This window comes from Lissotriton helveticus, chromosome 11 (genome assembly GCF_964261635.1).
Source record: "Lissotriton helveticus chromosome 11, aLisHel1.1, whole genome shotgun sequence".
Taxonomy (NCBI): domain Eukaryota; kingdom Metazoa; phylum Chordata; class Amphibia; order Caudata; family Salamandridae; genus Lissotriton; species Lissotriton helveticus.
Window position 1 is genome coordinate 468,847,484 of NC_136072.1, and position 22,711 is coordinate 468,870,194.

At 47.9% G+C, this 22,711-nt stretch overlaps 1 protein-coding gene across 1 annotated transcript in view; it reads left to right on the forward strand.

The window, feature by feature from the left end:
• MYO7B (myosin VIIB) overlaps positions 1 to 22,711 on the forward strand; it is a 1,196,498-nt gene that overhangs the window by 161,914 nt on the left and 1,011,873 nt on the right. The window lies entirely within an intron of this gene.

Here is a 22,711-nt window from a genome sequence, read left to right on the forward strand (position 1 = left end):
GCATTTCTCCTACTGGATTTCTGCGTATAGATAGCCTGATGCTTTCTAATAACGGGGTCCTGGCAATAGTCTGGTCCGGTTCATTACTGCAATCTCTGTTGCAGTTTGGACAAGCCTTTGCAAATTTGTAATGTTGCAGGCTCATTCGCGGCCACCAGTATTCTGATTGTAACTCTTTTAGAGATTCCTTGATCTCTCGATGCCCTAGACCCTCTCCCATGTGTGTGTCTGCTAATAATAAGACTCTCCTGTTCGTTTTTGGAATTACTCTATCCCCCACTCCAGGGATTTGAGCAAAAGGAACGGAGTTTGCATCTATTACGTATGTATAATTGAGTGGATAGCCTAGAGGTAATGCTGCATTGTCGCCTTTTAATGAGGTTTTTACCGCGAGCATTGTTTCTCCGTCTATGTATTTTTTAGTATGCTTTTTTGTGGCTACGGAAACCGGTTGAAACGCTTCCGCTGTGGCTCTGTTAGCCAATGAATTCCCTGCAACGTGAACGCCATCACGTTGATGACTCAGTGTGTGTATCACGTGAGTCTTTCGTAGTTCTTTCTAAAAAAGAACTACTTGTTCCCAAAGCTTTTTATGCTTTATTGTGGCACTTGTGTCATCTTTGTAATCGTTTTGAACCCAGTTCTGCAAGTTATTGTTGTAAGACCTGACGCAGAAATGCGAATCGCACACTATTAGTGTCGGGAATTCACGATCGGCATTTTCAAGCGCCATCTTTAAAGATCTTATTTCAGCTCGCTGAGCTGAACAGTTTCTGAGTGATTCAGTTTTGGTTATTATTGGTCTAAATTTACCAAAGCGCCAGCGACCTTTAACAATCGCGCACGCAGCGTTGTAGGATTCTTTTTCTACATCGTAGTGTTGTGCAAATCTGTCCATGTAGATTACACATGTGTACTGTTCGAGAGGCAGAATTTCGATTGGCAGAGGATATTCTTCTTCATATTCTAGATCTTCTAGTTTTTTCATTTTCGGGTCAAAATAGTATTTCACGTCTTCTGCAGCAAGAGAATTTTCCCACTGTATCCATTTTGGATCTAATGCCACGGTAGTCAAATTGCGTGGGCTTGTTAGTGCCTCAAGGGCCGATTCTGCTGTTAAAACAGTTATTTTTCTGCCTTGGGCTCTTTCTTTTGCTACAGCAGTGTGAACCGCTATTAGAATTTTTTCAGTAGAACTGAATTTCATTTCAGCTTGTGTGTACAAGTGTGATTTGTAAGCTATTGGTACCGTTTCTCCCTCGTTAGAGGTTAGGTACGTGAATCCGCATCTTCCTGGGATGACTCGGATTACAAGGTTGCGTACGTTTTGGCGTGTTTGCAATTTTGTTTTAGCTAACATGTCTGTTTGCAATGATCTTAAAATTTCTGTGTGTTTCTGAGTCCAATTTATTGGTTTGAAATCAGGTTTTATTAATTCATAGAGAGCTTTGACCCTCTCTGCATAATTTAGAATGTATGTTCTTCCGAAATTCGGGAAACCTAGTATTGATTGTAAGTTCTTCAGCGTTTTAGGTGCTTGGAGTACAGCACACTTCCTTAAGAAGTTGTCTGCTAGGCTTTTCCTTCACTTGATAATTCATATCCTAAAAATAGGACAGTTAGATGTGCAATTCGTGACTTTTTAAAGTTGAATTTGAAACCCTCAGCTGCAAACCCAAGTATTATGGTGTTATGTTATGTTATGTTATGTTAAAGAAATTTATTGAGCACGACTAACACCATTAGGTTTCTTGGCGCTTATGCTGGGGGGGCAGTAAAGAGAGCGTGAGACAGAAACTAAATATAGGACTCAGTGAAGAGGAGGGTTTTAAGAAGGGATCTGAACCCGGAATATGAAGAAGACAACCTAAGAGAGAGGGGAAGGGAATTCCAAAAAGATGGAGCTAGAAATGAAAACCTAAGGCCACCATGTTTTTTCCTCTTAAATCTAGGAACTGATAGCAGGGCCATCTGGGATGACCGGAGATTGCGAGGAGGAGCATACGGGTGGAGAAGAGAGGAAATAAAAAGAGGACCTTGGCCTGCAAGAGATTTTGAGATAATGCAGCCTAACTTAAACTTACAGCGAGCAGATACCGGAAGCCAGTGGAGACTTTTTAGGAGAGGACGAACATGTTGATCTCTAGGTTGGTGGTAAATCAGGCGAGCAGCCTGATTTTGGATCAACTGAAGTCTCTTAAGTTGGTAGTCAGGGATGCCTACATACAGTGCATTTGCGTAGTCAAGCCTAGAAATGACTAACGCAAGCAAGGCCAAAGTAAGGGCTTCGGTAGTGAGTAGGCGAGAGATTTTACGGATTTTCCTGAGTTGAAAATGGCTGGAGGACACTACTGCGCTGATCTGGGGTGTCATACAAAGATCGTTGCTAATGACAACTCCCAGGCTTTTGGCTGAATTAACTGGGGAAGGAGGGCTACCCAGACTTGCAGGCCAAAAATAAGGTTGCCAAGGATTGGAAAGCCCCCCGACAAGAACCAGCTCGGTCTTGTCGGGGTTGAGCTTCAGATGGTTTGAGCTCATCCAATTACTAATAAAGCAGAGCGTGTTTTGAAAAGTAGTAATTGAATCATCGGAGGAATCAATGGTAAAGACCAGTTGAATGTCGTCCGCGTAATTAAACGCGGTGACACTCAACCCACGAAGGGAACGAAGTAAAGGGACCAGGTACAAATTAAAAAGGAGGGGGGACAAAGAGGAGCCCTGCGGGACGCCACAGGTCAGCTCGACCTGAGTAGCAGAGAACTGGGACAGCCTGACGGCTTGTTACCGTTTAGTCAGGAAAGACTGCACCCAGTCCAGGGCGGTACCCCGGATGCCAGCCTCTCTGACACGGTCGACCAAAATACCGTGGTCGACCGTGTCAAAGGCGGCCGACAAATCCAAGAGGACCAGGGCCTGACAGATGTTGGCGTCGGCCCCTCTGCGCAATTCATCCATCACGGAGAGGATAACTGCCTCTGTAGAATGCGCAGGTCTAAACCCGGCCTGCTGGGGGTCCAAGACGCATGAATCTTCAACAAAAGTGCTAAGGGTGTGGGTTACATGCGACTCCAGGACTTTGCTAAGGAAAGGGAGAAGGGATATAGGGCGATAGTTGCTCATGATGGAGGGATCTGCCGAGGGTTTTTTCAGGATGGCAACCACCTCGGCCTGTTTAAAGGAGCAAGGAACCTCCCCGGTGGCCAAAGAGTTGTTTAAGAGGGCCAAGGGGGGTTCAGAGCAGGAAGTAAAAGCTTCCCGAAGGGCCGAGGGAGGGCAACAGTCGCGAGGAGAACCAGAAGAGACTTTGTGCAAGAGTGAAAGAAAGTTGACTGTCGAAATGGGGGGAATCTGAGTTAAGATATGGGAATTGAGATGATGGCTGGAATCAATTAGCGGAGAGGGGGCTAGCGGGGCTAGGACAGAGATACTAGTTTTAATTTTAACAATTTTTTCCACACAAAATTGGTTCAGGGAATCACACAGGGATTGGGAAGGAAGGGGCGTAATAGTGACTCTCGCCGGATTAGACAGTTCCTCAACAATTGAAAATATATCCTTGGATTTGTTTGAGGAGTCCAAAATTCTGTTGGAAAAATAGAGGGATTTAGCCAAAGCTATGGCAGATTTATACTTTCTAAGCAGGGAGGAGAATATCTCTTTGGTCTCGGGGGAGTACCCCCGGCGCCAGCGCCGTTCTGCCTGGTGAAGACCAAGTTTTTGGGCTCTAAGGTCCTCGGTAAACCACCTCTGGGCGTCATGACAGCGCCTCGCTTTGACTAGTTTTAAGGGTGCCACCACGTCAGCAGCAGAGGTAAGCCAATGAGTGGGACCCTGTGTCTGAGAATCGATAGAAACGGATGATCCAGTGGTGGGTGGGACAGATGAACTAAGGAGGGAGGTAAATTCATTTAAGTCAGCCCTGTTCCAATTGCGTGCCAAGAAGTTAGTTTCTGGGACCTTGGTAGCAGGGGAGGGCATAGCTAAAGTAAAAGTAATTAAAAAATGATCTGACCAGAGGCAGGGGAGAATGAGGGGAGCAGAAATGTCCAGGCAGGAGGTCCAAACCTGGTCTAAGGTGTGACCCTTGACGTGAGTGGGTGAGTGGATGTGTTGAGTGCAGTTTAAGCCTAGCATGAGGTCTGAGAAGGCCAGTGAGCCTGGGGTTTCATGAGCATCCGACGGCCAGTAATTGAAGTCTCCCAGGACCAAAACGTTGGCATTATTGATAGTGAGCTGGGAGATAAGATCACCAAACTGGGCCGAGAAACTGGGCATGGATTGAGGGGGGCGATAGACCAGGGCACATATGAGAGATGACCCTGGCTGTTCTAGTCTAAGTACCAGGCAGTCAGTCATGGGGATACTGGTAGTGGGCACTGGGGAGAAACAAATTGGGTGCTTAATAATGGCTGCAACCCCCCCTCCAGCTTTGCCAGAGGAACGATTGACTTGTAATATATAGTATCCAGGGGGGATGGCTGCCAGGCTATCGGGGGAAGAGTCATCTGTGAGCCAGGTCTCGGTCAGGAACAAAATGTCCGGCTATTCCGACCCCAGGAGAAAAAAAAATATCTGACTGGTGGCTGACCAGGGACCGGGTGTTAAGGTACATCACTGACAGAGAGGAGTTTGAGGCTCTTACCGGTGGAGAAGTACAGGGCCTAGGCCCCGGGGCTGGTGACCTGGCGGTAGGTGAGGTGAGAATAATCTCTGGAAAGGATTTTCTGGCAGTGAACAGGCCGAGTGAGGCGAGCCTAAGGGATGAATCAGGTGGGGGGAGTGCAAGGTCGTGAAACATAATAAGGGAGGAGCGGGAATATGTGAGGGGAGAGGCAGAGTGGCGTGCCCCTTGCCCCGGCCGGCCGCGGACGGGCGCAGACGGGCTTAACTCAGGCGCAACTCCGGCGCGCCTACGACGCGCCCGCTGCGCTCGTCCGCTGCGCTGACACATGGTGGGCGTTTAAATGGGAGAATGACGAGGGGGGTGTGGCGAAGCTCTAACTCGCCAGCCAACCCAACCCAAGATGATTCACTCTTTTAAGTGTGTCTCCAGGTCATCATCTGTTAGATAGATGTCATCGACATAAGATAATGCCTCATCATCATATATTTGTAGTAACTCTGTTACTCTTGCTGAGAATAATCCTGGGCTATTCTTGAATCCCTGTGGGAGTCGACAGAAGTGTTTTTGCGACCCCATTATTGAGAAAGCGGTCAAATACCTGCTTTCAGGTGCAATGTTTTGGCAAAAGAATCCATTAGAGATGTCTAATGTCGTTTTATATTTTTTGCGCACAATGTTATTCATTAGTGCTGCACTGTGTGAGTTTTGTACTGCAAATGTTTTGCAACAGGAGTTTAAGTGTCTGTAGTCCAAAACTAGACGATATGAATCGTCAGGCTTGGAGACAGGAAACAAAGGATTGTTCATTTGTGAGGTGCATGTTTCAATCACCCCCTGGTATTCAAGTTGATCTAAAATCTCCCTGACTTGTTTTTTAGCTTCTTGCTTAATTGGGTACTGCCTTTGTGCAGTGGGCTGATTTTTTAACTGGATTTTGTGAAGAGGAGAGTCCTCATCCCATCCTACATGATTTTTGTATAATGCAGGAGCTTGGGCCACTGCCCATTTTCTTGCAAGTGTATATTTTTTATCATTTCTTCGCCATGAGGGCACTCCCTAACAAACTCTGGTGGCCAGTCTTTCTCAGCTAACAGAATGTCATAGCCTTTTGAAAGGTTATCCCAAAAGAGACCCCTTACTTTCCTGGTCTTGTCCCCCTCTATACGTAATGTTATTTCGTATAATTTATGGGGTTTGCTAACTCTGGTATCTGCAGTTTCCACCTGAATGTATTCGTTCGTGTCCACTATCTCCAGAAGATTCATCAGGATCTTGCGAGCTATTGTCACTTCTGCTGCGCTGTCTAGCATTTTCTGAGCCCACTTTCCGTTTTTCAGTTGTGTCCTCAGTATCCTCGGCATGTTTAATTATTTTAATACTGGCTACCTTCTTTCTTGGAAATTGTAATTTTTTACTTTGATGAGCAGGTTCCTTGTCTTTGGACTTGACGTGCTCTTCCTTGTGTTCTGACCGTCCTCTTCTTTCCGATTTCTGTGAGGAAGTCTGAAAAGATCGAGAGGGACGTGCATCAATATCTTGATATCTATCAGGTTTCTTCAAATTATCCCTATTTCTAAGGTTGTATCTTTTCTCAGAGGACTCACTTTGGGGAGACTTGCCTCCTCGGTCTGGAGATCTTTCTCTCCGTTGAGGAGACCTTCCTCTGGACTGGAATCGTTTTTCTCTCGGAGTGGATTGTTCATTACCATCCCAACTCTTTTTTGAAATGTTCAGATTTAATAAAGGTTTTTTCAGGATTTTCAGTTAGTTGGGGTTTTACTGGTTTCCCACCCAAACTATCTCTTCCTAGTTCTTCATAGGATTTTTCTATGATTCTGGCAAGTTCAAAAGGTTGTTCTGCTATATCTGTTTCTTTCAATTTCTGGCGGATCGCCACAGATGCTGGTTCTCCTTTTATGTTGGCTAATAATATAGCCGAGACCTGCTTGAAGTCTTTAAGTAATTTCATACCCAGAATTAAAGCAGGTTCTGGACCGTATTCATTTTGAATCTGTCTTAGTACGTCTGGTATAACCGCCATGGACGGAACACCATGTGTTTTTGTGTAGATGGAAGCAAAGACCGTGCCCCAAGTGTCACAGTCTTCTACATGTGGTGCGATCCCCATTGGAAGACAGATAGTCAGAATTCTGTGTTTCTCAGTAGGAGTAGTATTTGGAAATACTGCCTCTATTTGAGTGTTTTTTTGTGCTACCCAGAATGGAATGTGTTCCCGTTTTGCGGGTATTTTACCAAGACATGATTGTATGTTCTGTGGTGTAATTCTGTTTGTGTTCCCCTGATGAGGGGTCAGCTGTGGAATGTTAATTGTTGCTTGGACTGTTGAAGTCCGCATGACATATTGGACCAATTGTCTATGTATTTTAATTAGTAATTTTAGCTGAGCTAAAAGAGTTGGTCTGACATTTTATCAATGTCGGGATGTGGTGTGTAGCTGGCTAGGACCGGCCACGGGGCTCCTGGTCTACCTAGTGGACTGTGCCTGGTGATGTGATTTAGATGTTTTAGGGCGCCCCTAAACCAGAGCAGGTGCTCTTGGTAATTTAGTGGGATTTCAACATCCTCGAAAGGAATGTATTCATCCGGAGGTTCCTCTATTTTGTAATAGTGGAATTCTTTTGTTACAGCGTTTGCTGCTGAAAAGTGTATCCATGAATAGAATACCTCTGTCTGCCGATATTCATGGGCCTCTACCACGAATATGACTGTACCACCTCGTGATGTCAGTCCGTTTTTTATAAGTTTAAGAGTTATAGTTCTTCTTACATTTACCGAAATGATAATAGCCTCCGGGTCACTGTCTTGGAGACTTGTGTCATCCGCTAGGAGGTCAGCTGCCATTCTAGCTTTCTCCGCTTCATCGTCACTTTCCACCATTTTACTGACAGAAAGTTTTTTGTTGTAGATCAAGTTTCAAGGAAACAAAGATTAGGTGCACAATATTTGGGAACACTGTATCCTTCAATGTTGACTAAACCAAAAACAAATACATAGGAATCTCTTCCTACTAAGTTCCGGCGGATATTAACCTTTTACCCACTCCAGAAGTCTTTTGAAGTTTTTACGGAAAAAGGGTTCTGTGTGAAAAAGCACGACTGAGTTACTCTAATGTCTTGCGTTAGATTATCGCCTTACCAAACGTTGGGGGCCATGTAGTGTAGTTCCTACATTCTCAATAGGCTCTGCGCATTGGAATAATACAAACAGCAGTGTAGACGTAGGACTGAAGTTGACTAGGTCTCTACTGACTATATTAGACTTAATTAGTTTTGCCAGCTAGCTCAGAGGTCACTAGAAACTTTCTCGAATGTTCAGGAAAGAGGTAACTCTCCTGATTTAGACAAGAAGGGATTAGCTTCTGACAACCGCATAAACATGACAACTTTGCTCCCTCAGAATAAAGAGTGTATCTCTAGAGTCGTGTGAAAACAATAGACAGCTATTTCACTCAGTCAATCGTGCATACTTAGTTGCACTAGAGTGCAGAGAAATAGAGAGACAGGCGTTTTCAATAAAAGGTGTTAATTATTGAGCAGTCTTCTTTCTCATGCAAGAGAAATGAATTGCCATAATTGCAATACTTATCATAAAGTAAAGTGCGTACAGTAAAAGAAGTATTATGAAATAATACTGTAAAAGCATTGATATGGTTTCTTAGCCATATGATACTTTAAAATGGATAAAATATATACATACATAAAAATATTAACTAACATACTCAACTGGTGCTTCTAATCTACGCCTACCCCGGTGTACCTGACCTAAGTCTAATACGTGGGAAGGAGTAAGTAAGTAGCAGTTTTAAGTTAAGTTGGTTTTTGCCAAGGAATCTGAATCAAGAATTCTCTCAAGGGTTTAGTTAGCTCCGTACCTGGGTAATAGAATGTAGGAGGTCTGGTATCTCTCTCTCAGGACTCGATATCCCAGCAACCCGCAAGGGTATCTGGAAACACCGGAGCTGGATTTTCTCGACAGGAGAAAAGACAGCTTCTCTCTCAGTGCGTCAAAGGGGAGGGGCCGCTTCCGTGGGATCTCGCATCAGCTGGGCTCTCGGGCAAGTAGATAGCCGCTCTGCTCCAAACCACCGTGTGTTTGCTTAAGGCAACGTTGGTATATTTATACCTGAAAGGTGCCGGGTTTGACGTAAGATTGGACATAAGACGTCAATAAAAGATGTCACTAAGAACTGGCCATTCTTTCAGTGCTCGCAGGAGTTCTAGGACAAATCAAAACAACGGCATGGGGAATTCCGAGGTTGCTGGAGGTTTGGTTTGTTTAAAGAACGCGTTGTACTTTCTAGGAGTCTAGGGAAGTAGCCTTGCCTAATTTGGACTGCATGGGCTATGACTAAATATGAATATGATTCTTATGCCTTTATAAGGATATTATTTATTATAACCACATAATGGCATAAATCGGGAATATCGAATTAGGGTCCTAGACAGAAACACAACAGTGGACTCAGATCTGACCTCTCCCCAAGATTTGGAAAGAATGCAGATGAGTGGGTCCGCACCAGGGTGAAACAAAAGTCTCATGGTAGTAATGACCAGAAGAACCAAGATTCTTCTAAGGTCCAAGAGAAAAGTGGGAAGAAATCTAAAGAAAATAAAGAGTCTTCTGAAGGTCCTCAAAAAATCTTCCTCTGGGGGTAGGTCCAATTCATCTTCCTCCTCTAACAAGAAACCTTGGTGCTATTTGTGTAAGGAAAAAGGCCACACCAATACTGCTACTATTAATCCTAAACCTCCTAGTGCCCCTGACGATAGCACTGGTGGTAGTAGTGCCCCCACCCCCAAAAGAACGCCTAAGAAAGTTCAGTGGACATTTAGCTGTCAGAAGGCCTTTGATAACCTGAAGCAAGCCATGTGCCCTGCTCCAATTATGCAAAGTCCTGACTACTTCAAACAATTCATTGTCTATATAGATGCTTCTGAGATAGGTATATGTGCAGTATTGTCACAGCTTCATACAGAAGGTCAGGATCAACCAGTAGCTTTTATAAGCAGAAAGTTAACCCCCAGGGAGAAGCATTGGTCAGATAAGAGGGAGGCCTTTCCTGTGGCCTGGACCTTGAAGAAGTTGAGGCCATTCCTGTTTGGCACTCACTTCATTGTTCAGATGGACCATAAGCCCCTCGTATGGCTTAAACAGATGAAGGGGGAAAACCTCAAACTTTTGAGGTGGTCCATTTCTCTACAGGGGATGGACTTTTCAGTAGAACGTAGACCTAGGAGTAACCATGCCAAAAAAGATGGACTTTCCAGATATTTCCACTGAGAAAATGAAGACTCAAATGGGCAAGGTCAGCCTCATGTCCTTACGTTTGGGGGGTGTAGGAAAGCAGAATCTGTTTTCATGGTTACCCCCACTTTGTATCTGGTGCCAGTGTGTTTTGTCTGTAGACTGCTGGGATCCTGCTAGCCTGGACCCCAGCAACTGTGCTCTCTCCCGTAAATTGGCTCTGGTAAGTACTTTGGTACATTCACAATTGACTACTGGTATACCCTCATAAGTCGCTAGTATATGGTACTAAGGTACTCAGGGCATAGGTACACCAGAGGCTCCCATGGGCTGCAGCATGTATTTTGCCAACCGTGGAAGTCCACTTAAACTTGAGTACAGACCTGCCATTGCAGCCTGTGTGAGATGCTGCTTGCACCTCTCACAACAGATATGTTTCCTTATGTCTGAGGTCACTGCACTCAAAATCTATAAGTCACCCCTATGATAGGAAGGGTGCTTGGTTACAAATGTGAGGGTGCCCCTGCATGAGCTGGACACCCCTACAAACCCCGTATTTGATTCTTCAGGCTTTGTAAGAGCGGTCAGCCATTTTAAGGTATATAGTGGACATCAGTTATTACGTGATGTCTAACTGTATAATGGCTGCACTGGACCTGGTCATGTTTTGTTGCACACATGTTGGAATCATACCTCAACACCAATTCTAGCGCTACAAGGATGATCCCAAGTACTGGGGGCTCCTTAGTGGAACCCCTGTACTCCAAGTAACAGCCTGTCAGGGTCTGCCAGCAACCTAGTGCTGCTGCCAACCACAGACCCGATTCTGCCCTACTGCTACTGAGCTCGAACAGGAGAAGGTAGAAAGATAGATTTCCTGTCACAGGGAGGTGTGGCTTGCCGGTGGCTTCAGACTGCTTTGAAGGGCACATTTGCCAGTTCAGGAACCCCTGGCTTCTTCTTTGGCGCGAAACTGGACAAAGACCAGGGGAGTATCCTTCCCTTTATCCAACCCCTCCTCTGGGAGGGACCCCTCAGTCGTTCCAACCCTTTCCTTAGGGTACTTAAGGGCTCCCCTGTGGGTAGGTCCTCAGATTCTTCGTGGAACATGTCTCTCAACCTCTGAAACCAAGACACTCTTTGACCATTTTGACACTTGGAATTCGCTGGACTTCGACTGGACCCAAGACTGCATCAAGGAAGACTCCTACTGCTCCTGGTCTCTCTGCTCTTCAAGTCATCTGCGTCATCTGTGTCTGTGCATCATCCAGGTTCTCCAGAAGGCCTGTGGGGATCAGGGACATCCAAAGTATACTCCCTTGGCGTGAAGGAGTCAACATGCGACTCCTACACCTTGTAACCCTCACTATCTTATGTAACACATCCTGTAAATTGATTTACGTACATATGATTTATTGTCTTTGTATAATGTGGATGTGTGATTTAAAGAACTCCGACACCCTGGACTGGATAGTGCTATAAAATTTGAAATAAGACAAAATAGTGGTATTTAAATTGTTATTTATGTAAATATTAGGACAGACCAACACATCTGACACAATATAATGCAAGATGTGTGCTTAGACTATGTCTGGTGCTAATTGTTCTCATGTTCCAGGACGAGGTTTAACTGCTCATTTAAACAAAACATTAGGCTTTTGAGTGGCTGAATTGTACAGTGTGAAACAGTCAAATAAAGTAGGGTCCCAGCTGAGGAGGGGCAGGATGCAGTCAGCATAGCTGCCAAGGTTTCAGAATGCTTTGTTGGACATTTTCATAATATCAGTAAATTATGAGTGACATATCAATGACTATGAGTGACACTTTCTCGTTTTCAATGAAGACGAGGGAAACATATAAATATCAGAAATTACACCCATATGAGCAATGAAAAACTCTAAGGATTTCTTACCATTGCTGCAAAGCACCAGAAATGGAAGGGCGCAAACAGGAGACTCCTCCTTGCAGTCCAGCTGCACAGACTATTAACACCAACTCAATTGACTAATCTGAAAGCAATTTAAGCTTTATGGGCAAAACAATATTTTATAAAGTAAACAGCTTCAGTTATGGTCCACTGCAAAACTCATTACAGAAACATTATTAACGTTTCTTCCACACTCATATGTTGTTAATACTCCACAGTCTTGCAGCGGACCAATTCAAAGGGGCTGGGGGTCACACAGACTCTGGGAAAACACCTTAATACTAAATATATTTGTAGCTAAAGTGAACGTTTAAAGGTTCAGGAGTCCCACCGTTAAAAATAGATTTGCATGCAGAATACTAAAATACGCTACTAACTGGGAGAAAATATAACAGGCCCAAACTGTAATCTTGACACCATGTGGAAGAAAATTGTGTTTTTTCAGTGCAGACAATATGTGGGCATATTAAAAGGAACTACATATAGTTTGCATAACTGGTACATTTGGCTTGAAAAACAATTTAGAGAGACTCCACAATCCATGTTAATCCGGGAGAAGCGTTGTTTAAGTTTTTAGAAATAAACTGAAACGAACATGTTAGTGCTTCCAAAAGAGGTGCACGTTCACATACAGTACTGTTTGCAGATACACTTCAGCAGATTGATTCACACAAAAATTAACTCGTACGTGAGCACCTTTTAAAGGCACATGAATCTTTCATTTTTCTAATAGCAATAAACTTTTTTTACATTTTGCTGCGCACACTACCACGAACATGCTCGCACCGGACTTCATCTCGGGTAATATGAGCAGCACTGTACTCACCACAGCACGTGAAACACTGCCTTGGATCAGGGATAGGAGGGCCTTGTTATGACACACACAGCATGAATATTTTGGTGACCTGGTGACCAGTACGTGGGAGGAGGAGGGTGGGTAAGCACTAGCTCCAAACAGGGACAGGCGCACTGCCTGCTGCCCAGCCCCCCAGTGCTGGGTCGCGCCAGTGGGTTGTGGCTGTCAGTAGTGAGCAATCTACTAACTTAACTACCTCTCTTGATTCGTCCTGTAAATTCAGATTGCAATCAGCTGTGGGGGCGAGTGATGAGGTGTGAAAACCTTCTTGGAGTTTTTGATGCACAACAAAAGGGAAGGGCACAGGTCAAGTGCAGGGCCATTAGCACGTCAAAGCACTCGCGCTTTGACATACCAATGGCCCTGCCACAGACAGAAGACTGAGGAGAAATTCTTTAATCCCCTCGTCCCCCCCACCCTCGTCCCCCGTGTCCCCCCCACTACAAAATCTGGGTGGGATATGTCCCCCGCGTCCCCCACACTTCCTACGCCCATGAAAGTGTGCACATTAGCACCTTTCTGCTCGACCTGGTACATGCGCTGTGCATAGGATCCGCGTCACGAGTCCTCTGACAGGCGCGCTACACATTTTGTGTGTCACACTTCAGCAGGGCTCGAGGTCCAGATTCACTGAGATTTCGCAGCAGATTCCCCCCTCCGTGGTGCAGCCCCAGAGCAAAATCATTGTTGGATTTGCGCCACGGAAATCAAGATTTGCGAGGCTTTGTGTGAGACTTTCACCTTAAAGAAACGTGAGGCGCACGTTTGCCTGCATTACTATGCATCAGGGAGACGCTTTATGAGTGCAGCATGGGTGTCTCCATGTCCACCTATGTATTTTGATGCAAACATGCTGCTTTAGAGAACACAAATGTGCTGTAGAATAATTAAATTAAACTTGCCTCTGCTCTGATACGAACTGCCAGCCTCCTCCGATCCGAGCAAGTCTGCTGCTTGTTAGGTCTCGCCTGTCGATGCGCATGCGCATCGAGCAAGCGAGACTATAGGGGCTCATCCAGACTTTATCTAACTTGCAAGGAATCGTGGCGATTCCTTGCAGTGCCCGTGACTTTTAAGCTCAATGCGCATGTGCATTGAGCTTAAAAGCGCGTGCACATGCCCCCAGCCGCCTGCCTTGCCTACTCTCTCTCACAGCCTCCCCCAGCTCCGCCCCCTCACTACTTGATTGCACGGCCGCTAGGCCGTGCCTCCCCTACTCTCCTCCCCCCTCCTCCTCTCCTCCCCTGCCTGCCTGCCGCTAGGCCGTGCCTCCCCTACTCTTCTCCCCCCTCCTCCTCCTACTGCCGTGTCGCACCTCTCCCCTCTCCGCCCCCTCCCCTGCCAGCCGTGTTTGTTTATTTTACCCGCCGTGTCTCTGCTGCTTCCCCCTGTCCTGTCTCTCCTCCTCTCCCTCTCTATACCCTCCCCCTCCCCCCCACCACTCCCATCAAGTCCCTCTGGCCCTTCCCTCCTCCCCGGACCCCTCCTCCCCTGCCCCCTCCTCCCCTGCCCCCTCCACCCTTTTTGTTTTGTGCATGAAGACGCACACAGATTTATCATCGCCTCCTGTGGAGGAGAAGTTGCTGAACCTTTATTACTCCGCGGCTCTCCCGCCTCCTTTACAGTGCATGATGGGCTTCATGGGACACTAAACAGTGTGGCTGTAATCTCTCTCTGACACAGGTAACCTTTCCTTATCACTTGTAATTGTTTTTTTCCGCCTATGTCTTTCTGCCCGTGTTTTTAAATGTCGGGTTCACCCTACGGGAGTTCGTTAGTGCGGTTAATTATCTAAATTCCATCGGCACATCCACCCCGTCTGCACTCACTTTTATCAGCACGTCCTCCACTTCTGCACTCGACCCTTCAGGTAGGAGCCTCTTTAAACGTGTGCACGACATTGTTGTCATTTTATTAAATAAAAAATAAATGCCTGCATTGCATGTTTACTTTTTCAGAAACTGACTGGGGTCACCTACTGATATGGCAGGGATCTTACATTCCAACCCTCCAGAATTGGGTGGGAGGTTCAGGGCGCTTGCTTTTATTTCCTCCAACTTCGTCGTTTTACCCTGCTGCACCGAAAGAGGCATTCCTGGCCTTGTTATACCGGCCATCAATCACAGTGAGCCCCCACAATGCATTTCTTGCATTCAATGTGCTTTATAAACACAGCACGTTCACCTGACGGTTTTTAAAATAAACTAACAGTTTAGATTTCTGTTTTGCTTTTCTTTTTTTCCCAACATGGAATGCATTTTTAGGACGCATTTTCCTTGGTACTTAAAAACCGAAACATAAATCATTCCTGTTAGTTTATATACAAAAATAAACTCCCATCAAGTGACAGCATTCTGTTCAAATGCATCTGTAACAACATTAGCTATAAAGTGCCCGTCCTATATCTCGCCTCCTTATACCGGCCATCAATCACAGTGAGCCCCTGCAAATGCATTCCATGAGTTTTCTAAACACAATTTGGAATGCAACAGGTATCGCATTTGTGAGTGTTTAGCTATTGGCATTCTAAATGACAATGCCTTTTATTTATGTTTTAAAAACCAAAACATAAATAAAAAGGCATTATCATTTACAAAGCCAACAGCTCAAACTCTGGTAAATGCGAGACCTATTGCATTGCAAATGCTTGTTTTTACAAAAAGCACGTGTGCTGCAGATCAGGCCCGGTCGTACTCGTAGGCACTAGGCAGCCTCGGGTGCACATCAGCTCTTCCCAGGATGGGGTGGGGTTATGGAGGTGTACCCTCGCTGATTGACAAGCAGCCTTGGAAACCCTGGGCTTCTGCTTAAAGCACCCAGGCTGCTTGCAATCAGCGAGGCTGCAGTGCGTCATCAGAGGTCAGGTCAGGGACTTTCAGTATTTTAAATTACCTGGACCCAGGGCAGAAATAAGGGAAGCTGAACTCAGAACTCTCTTAATGATTTAACTTTTAAAAAGGCCACTGCAATGGGCCACGCGGCTGCCACCCCAAGAATAGTGCCGCCCGGGGCGGACCGCCCCCCCTAACCCCCCCCTAGCTACGCGGCTGCCTTCTCAAGGTCCAATACCATGCAACCAGAGCGTGACCAGTCGATCGGAGCATATTCCCCCACCCAAAAGTAGCGGCGTATGTTCAAAGCCCTACTACGCTGCGGAACAAAGCCATTCTGGTCTGAGTGTACTACATCAGGGATCAGCGGAGCCAGCTGGTTGGCCAAACCTTTTGCCAGGATCTTATAATCCATGTTCAATATTGCAATCCGTCAATAGGATCCGGGAGACAGGGGGTCCTTACCAGGCTTCAACAAAGATACCACGTTAGCAGTATGCATGGTTGGGGGCAGAGTCCCCTCCGAGATTGCCTCCAGGTACATCAAATGGAGGTGCGGCACCAAGTATTCCACGTAGGTTTTAAAAAACTCTGTTGGAAGGCCGTCTGGCCCCGGAGTTTTACCAGAGGACAAGGTACGTAATGCGTCTCATATTTCGTCTTCAGTTAGAGGAGAGTCCAGCTCCAGGGACTGGTCTATTGTTAGGGTGGGAAACTCCATTGTGTCTAGGAAGGATCCCACATCTTGGGCGTTGCCCATCAGGACGGTCTCATATAAGCGAGTGTAGTGTTCAGTCATCAGTGCATGAATGTCTCTCTGTGTGCTGCGCTCCCGACCAAGGTCATCATGTAAGAAATGTATGGGGCGTTGGGGATGTTCTTGTCTAATCAAATAAGCCAGTAGTCTCCCGGCTTTGTCCGCGGTTGAGGGAGAGCAAATCGAATGCGCCAAATTATTATGGCACCTCAGGCGGTCCAGAAGTGCCTCCCGTTCGGTATGGGCAGCATCGAAGTGCTGTTGTTGTGCCGGGTTGGCGGCAACCTGTGTCTTGAGTAAGAGCAGCCGTCCCTCAGTGCGGGAGAGTGAGGCGTCCAATTGCCTGTGAATACTCTGTCCCAGACAGTGACCTCTAACTACCACCTTAAAGGCCTCCCATTCAGTGAGAACTGAGTCCGTGGAACCGGTATTAAGTGCAAAATAACTAGCTATCGCTGATTACAGCGAGCTTCGGAAGAGGGGGTCCTCCAGAGCCGCGGTCTGTAGGCACCAGGCCGGAATCAGAGGGTGTTGCGCCTCCCAGGCCAGGTGCATCACCAAGGGATTTATTTATTTATTTATTTATTTATTTTTTGCAATTTGTTAAGCGCAACGTATACCCGTGGGCGTCTTGGCGCTGGTTATGATGGATTATGATCCGAGTGTGTCCGACCAAGATAATCAGTCGTCTGCATCAAGGGGAGGAGTGCTGTGGATACAAGTATACGGTTGAGGTGCACATGTAACTTATGGACCGGGGAATAAAATAAGTATACTCTAGAGTGAGGATAACGTTCCTGCCAGATGTCCGAAAGAGCCCTGTTACCCAGCCAGGTTTTTAAAAGGTGAGCATTAAAGGAAGCTGTAGTACTAGTGAGAGGGGGAAAGGAGCGGTCAAGGGAGACGTCGAGTACTGCGTTAAAATCACCTCCCAGGAGCCACTGGACATCCCTCCACCGGAGCAGTATCTCTGAGAGATCACTCAGATAGGTCCCCTGCGCAACATTGGGGACATATAAGGAACCTAGTAAAATCAGTTGGCCATTCAGTCTGCCGCTTATCAGGATTTGGCACCCCATTGGGTCTGTCAGGACTTCCTTCTCCTCCCATGGAAACCCCACCCTAACCCATATCATCACCCCTCTAGCAATAGACGAATAATTGGTACTGTATATCTGGCCATGCCATCATCGGCCTAAGCGGGTAGCTTCAACGGCTGTCAGGTGCATTTCCTGTAAAAACGCAACACTCGTCATGTGACGCTGAAAATAGGCGTAAATGGCGTATCACTTAGAAGGTGTTTGGATACCCCTGACTTTTCAGGTTATGACGATGAGATCTGTCATCGGGACAAGTGAGATCAGTGTGCCCTGCCTGTGTGCTGTGGGGCCCCACTTGTGGTGAACTCCCTTGGATGGGAAGGACGTAGAGGCAGCAGGTCTGTAGGGGTGGCGACTCATACAGGGGGAGAAAAGTAATAAAGTGGAGTTGTAGGAAACCATGCAACGGGGAGAGAGCAGAACGCCAACATGAGGAACTGCCCAAACAATCACGCCAAATCATGGCTACGGAACTAGTGTCGTTGTAGGACTCCTGGGGGAAAATAGACCAGTGAGAGGGAAGAGTCAATGTAAATACTGTCCCCTTCAATTGCCCCAAGAGAGCAGGAGAGAGAGCATCACAAAGGTACTAAAAGAAAACATGCCCTTGAGCAAAGTGATGTCTGATATGAACACAAATGAAATGTCAAATATTGCCGTCTGCAGTTTGTGGGGTGACACCCCGGATTGGGGGAAAGTCTGCATCCAAGGACCATTCAGGCGTGGATTCGGCGGCTCCGGACTTGGGCGGAGAGGCAGCAGAGTCAACTGGGACAAGGATCTGGAGGATTGGAGGGCCGCCATTGCCTGCACGGCCCCTTGACATTCCAATCTGATTTGGTCAGGACTGGGGATGGCCACTGTAGATCCCACGTTCTTGGCTTTTCTCCCCCTGCGTCTACCTCCGCGGGGCGCTCACGAAGTCGGGACTCATCAGACGATTTGGGCGCCGTCGCCAACCCCTGTTCCTCGAGCCAGTCCCATGCTTCCGCGGGGGAGTCGAAGTATTTTGTGTTGCCATCTCTAATAACTCGCAGGCGGGCCGGGAAGAGTAAGAAGTAGCGGCGGTCTAGATCACGGAGCTGTTTCTTTACTACGATGAAGGTGGCTCGTCTCCTTTGTACCTGAGCCGTGTAATCAGGAAAGAGGGAGACAGTGACATTTTGTACCTTAGGCCGGGGGTGTTTGCCCATCTCCCGTAGAATAGCATCTCTGTCTCTGAAATAAGAACTCGAAATAGGAAGGGACGAGGGCAAGCCCCAGGAGGGGGCCTGAAAGCAGATATTCGATGGGCCCGTTCCCCTACTAGTTGTGGGGTGAGTGATCCGGGGGGCATGAGCTCTTTCATCCAGGCTTCCGTGAAGGTCTCCGGATCCTGTCCCTCCACCCCTTCAGTGAGACTGACCACGCCTTCATTATTCCGGCGTGAACGACCCTCCGTGTCATCCTCCTTCTCCTCCAGGGTACAAACCCGGTCCAGTTGATCTTGCAGCGCGGAGGAGCAATTCCGGGATCGGGTTGGAGATCTGCTAGCATAATCAACCTGGTCTGAGAGATGGTGGTGGTCAGCCCGGAGAAGCGTGAAGTCCAAGGTGATAGTGTCCATCCGACCTTCCAAGGAGGTGCGGATCAAGTCCAGGGCGCTGCCGGTCCGCTCAACAGCCGCCAGTACAAAGTCCAGTTTGGTGGCAATGTCAGACTGATTCATCGCAGCTGTTGATCCAGGAGTCGTGAGTAATGTCCCAGCCTGGCCCCCAAGGGGTACATCACGAGGGGTGTTGTTACGTAGGCCGCCCATGACGATTTGCTGAGCGCTCCTCTGCAGTCTCCCCAGTGTAGTGGTTGCGTCGGTGGCTAGGATCGGTCTCTCTGCAAGGGGGTCTTGCTCCAACAATGATGTGTACCACCGTGAGTTCAGTGACTAAAAGGTCCCTCTGGGCGATAAGACTCCCCTCACAGGGGCCACAGAAGAGGCAACAGTCGGGGAAAATGAAGAGAGCACCCCGCCCTCGCAGATAGGTGGTGTACAGCTCAGACTCTGGCTTCAGCAAAAATCACGAGGGCCGTCCACAGCAGCCTCAGCCAAGGAACTCCTAAGGCAGTTCTGCGCAGAGCATACACGCCTGCGGGGCCATGTCCCGGTCCATAGCCCGCAAAGTGTGATTAGGTGAGGTGCCCTAGACCCGGCAAAACCCCCGTGACCCTCACCTACAAGACTGGCCCCGCCGCCGGCACTACACGACCCTTCGCCACAGCAATCACTCCGTCAGAGGTGGGAGCAGGAGAATGTGAGGGTTAGACAGGGATGACATATGCTCGGCCCCACTGTCCCTCAGCTCGCCGTCAGACATATATCGCGTATACTGGGTGTGTCGTGGCTCATTCCCAACCCTACGCCAAGGCTACAGAGCACAGGAGAGGGCCACAGCAGACAGCACAGCGGGTGAACCGCCTCTCAGGAGGAAGGAGTATGTGACCCCAGCAGTTCCTTAATCCTGATGTGGAGATAGTTGGACCGTCCCGCGACCTCCGCAGTTGCTGCAGGTGAGGGGCCCTAGGCCCTATCGACCCCCGTGGCCATCTTCCTCATGGCAGCCGCTGCGACCCTCTCAGGCAATTTATGTGAGGCCCTGGGCCCCCACTATGGGATAGATGATCTGGCTCACCGGCTTGTCAGGTTGGCCAGGTCACACAATGGACTCCGGTGGGGGCCCTAGGTCCGACCGACCCCCGTGGCCCCCCACCACAGGCGAGATAACCCGGCCCACCGGCCCTACAGGCTTGCCTCCCCACGTGCTGCGCTCCAGATGGGGCCCTAGGCCCGACCAACCCCTGAGGCCGCCCACCGCAGGAGCGGGTATCGCGGCAGCTGCCCAGGAGCTCACCCCCAAAGGTCATGCAGCTATTACCGCGCTGTATCCAGGCAAGGGTCTCTAGGTTGGACCGACCCCCATGGCCCCCCACCCACCGGGCAGACGCCACAAATAAATCTGGCGGGCCTACCTTGGCAGCCGAGACCTGTCCAGACGTCCCCAGACAGCAGGCAGCAGCGGCTTCAGCAGGCAGCAGCGGCCTCAGCAGCAACAGCCCAGCCCCTCGTGGCAGGCGCTCCCCTCTGGCAGCCCGAGGGCTGCCTCTGCTGCTCTTCAGGACATCCGCCGAGTCAGGGGGCAGCAGCGAGTGGCAGTCCCGGAACTATCACGGGGACCGCCACAGCAGCAGTTCAGGGAGCTGGGCCACCTCACAGCGGATGACCATGCGGCAGGGACCGGGCTCCCACAGCACAGCGGGCTGCACCATCCAGGGCCGCCGCGAGCCGCCTCCAGGGTCCAGACGACCCTCACCAGGCAAGGCAGGTGTGTACAGGCATGGAGGGTGTATGTTAAGGCAGGAAGATCTGCCTTCCAGCCAGGATACACATGATAATGAAGGGATTCAGCGTAGAATGTTAGTAAGACGTGTCTGCCATCTTCGGCGCCTGCCCACACCCCCCCAACTTGGAGTCTCTTGCAGTCCTATCCTAACGCACCAGGTCCAACTCCTGATTCATTTTTTACCCCACTATTGATCCCAGTTTCTGCATATTGCATACAATAGTTAAGTAGGAAGGTGTTACCCTGCCACAAAGCAGAGACCTTCAGCACAAGCAGAAGTGAAGACATTGAGTGTGCCTCATTGTTCAGGCACATCACGGGTGCCCATCAAAGCACGGGACACAAGAAGAAGCAGAAACACCAATTGGAGACACCCACTGCAGACTCTACCTAAAAGGATTCTTATTGTGGAGTTGTCCCAGGTCTGAAAATGCACCAGAACCAGGAATATGTGACTACCATTCTTTTTGCCTAGCCAGATGTTGGAAGAGTAGAAATTGGGACAGGTTTCTTTGGTACATCCACAGGTTCAGGACTCTCAGAAGCCTCCAACGGAAGAAGTAATCTGTCTTCTCAAGGCTCATTTTCTTTTGGATCCTCCCATGGCTGTTCCACTCCTTTGCATAATGGACTCTATGGTGGTCAGGATAGACTCATCTGTACCATCGGACAAGGAGCAATTGAACAAGGAAATGCCCAACCCTTGCCACTACTTTTATACACAGAGACAGGCTTTACCTCCATGCTGTGATTCTTGCTGTCATACCTCTATTCTTCTTTTTGGATGGCCTGAATGCTGATAGACAAGGAACCCTCCACCACAGTTTCCAGTTCCTGTGGTGTAGCTCCTGGTGACCCCAGCACAGTCTCTGGTATCCAAAACCAGCTCCACTCTTTGGCCCCCGGTCTTAACCAGCATTACCAGTACTTTCCTCTGCTGTTTTCCTTGTGCTCGCTTCTGACCTCTCTAGTAGGGCTTTCAGGGAAGGGCAATGCTATTATGGATCCTTCATCCAGGATACCTGCCTCCAGTGCCAATCTGGACTGGACAAAGACATGCAGATTATACCCATCACTCAGTCATAGCCAAGACTTTAGCAGCAATGTCCATTGAAACTACTGCACTCCACTGAAGGGTGATGGCGTCCGTGCTTTGATGACACCTTCAGTTCACCCACAAAAGTCTGCCTTAGCCATTGACCATTAGCTATGCAAACAGCCTCAGGAGAGCTGCAGAAAACCACACTCCCAATTTAGAAAGCTTAAAGTCCCTGAAAAATTCATATTGTGCGCCCAAGGATAGCTCAGTGTTGTCTCTGTGAGCCCTTTAACTCAGTTAGTGGTGTTAATGGCTGCTTCAGAGAAGTACAAAGCATTGTGCTCCTAAACGGACAAAGGGGCAAAAGGGTGGGAAAAACTTGTACTATCTGGCAGTATCACCACGACAAGCCATTTCCAACACCTTCACTGCCACCTATAGCAGGAGTTCAATCAGTATACCTCAGTGCTCCAGAATGCCACCATGAGCACTATAGGTTCATGCTTCATCTGTGCAAGGAGGCACCTCATCAGAAACTGTTCACATCATCTGACCTCAACAAAATTGTACTAGCACCAGCAATCTTGCCCTAAGTCTTAGTGCCCCAAGGCAAGTGCCCAGGAGAAAATCATCAACCTCTCCTATGCAAGAAACTTTTTTAATCCCTCTACAAATGAGGTCCCTCAGCAACATGGTCATAGCCAAATTACTGAATGCCATCTAAGTAGTACTGCCAAGAACACCATCTCTGCTAACCACTGATGGTTTTCAAGTTTTTGCCTTGTCCCATGGTACTGCTGACACTGTCCTTGCTAACCCAGGTCTCAGGGGTAATGCAGGCAGTGTGAGGACCAGAAAGGAAACTGGGATCTTATAACCCTATTTACATTCCTTAATTTTCCAATCGAGTCCTCCTCTTACCCTCTGAAGTATAT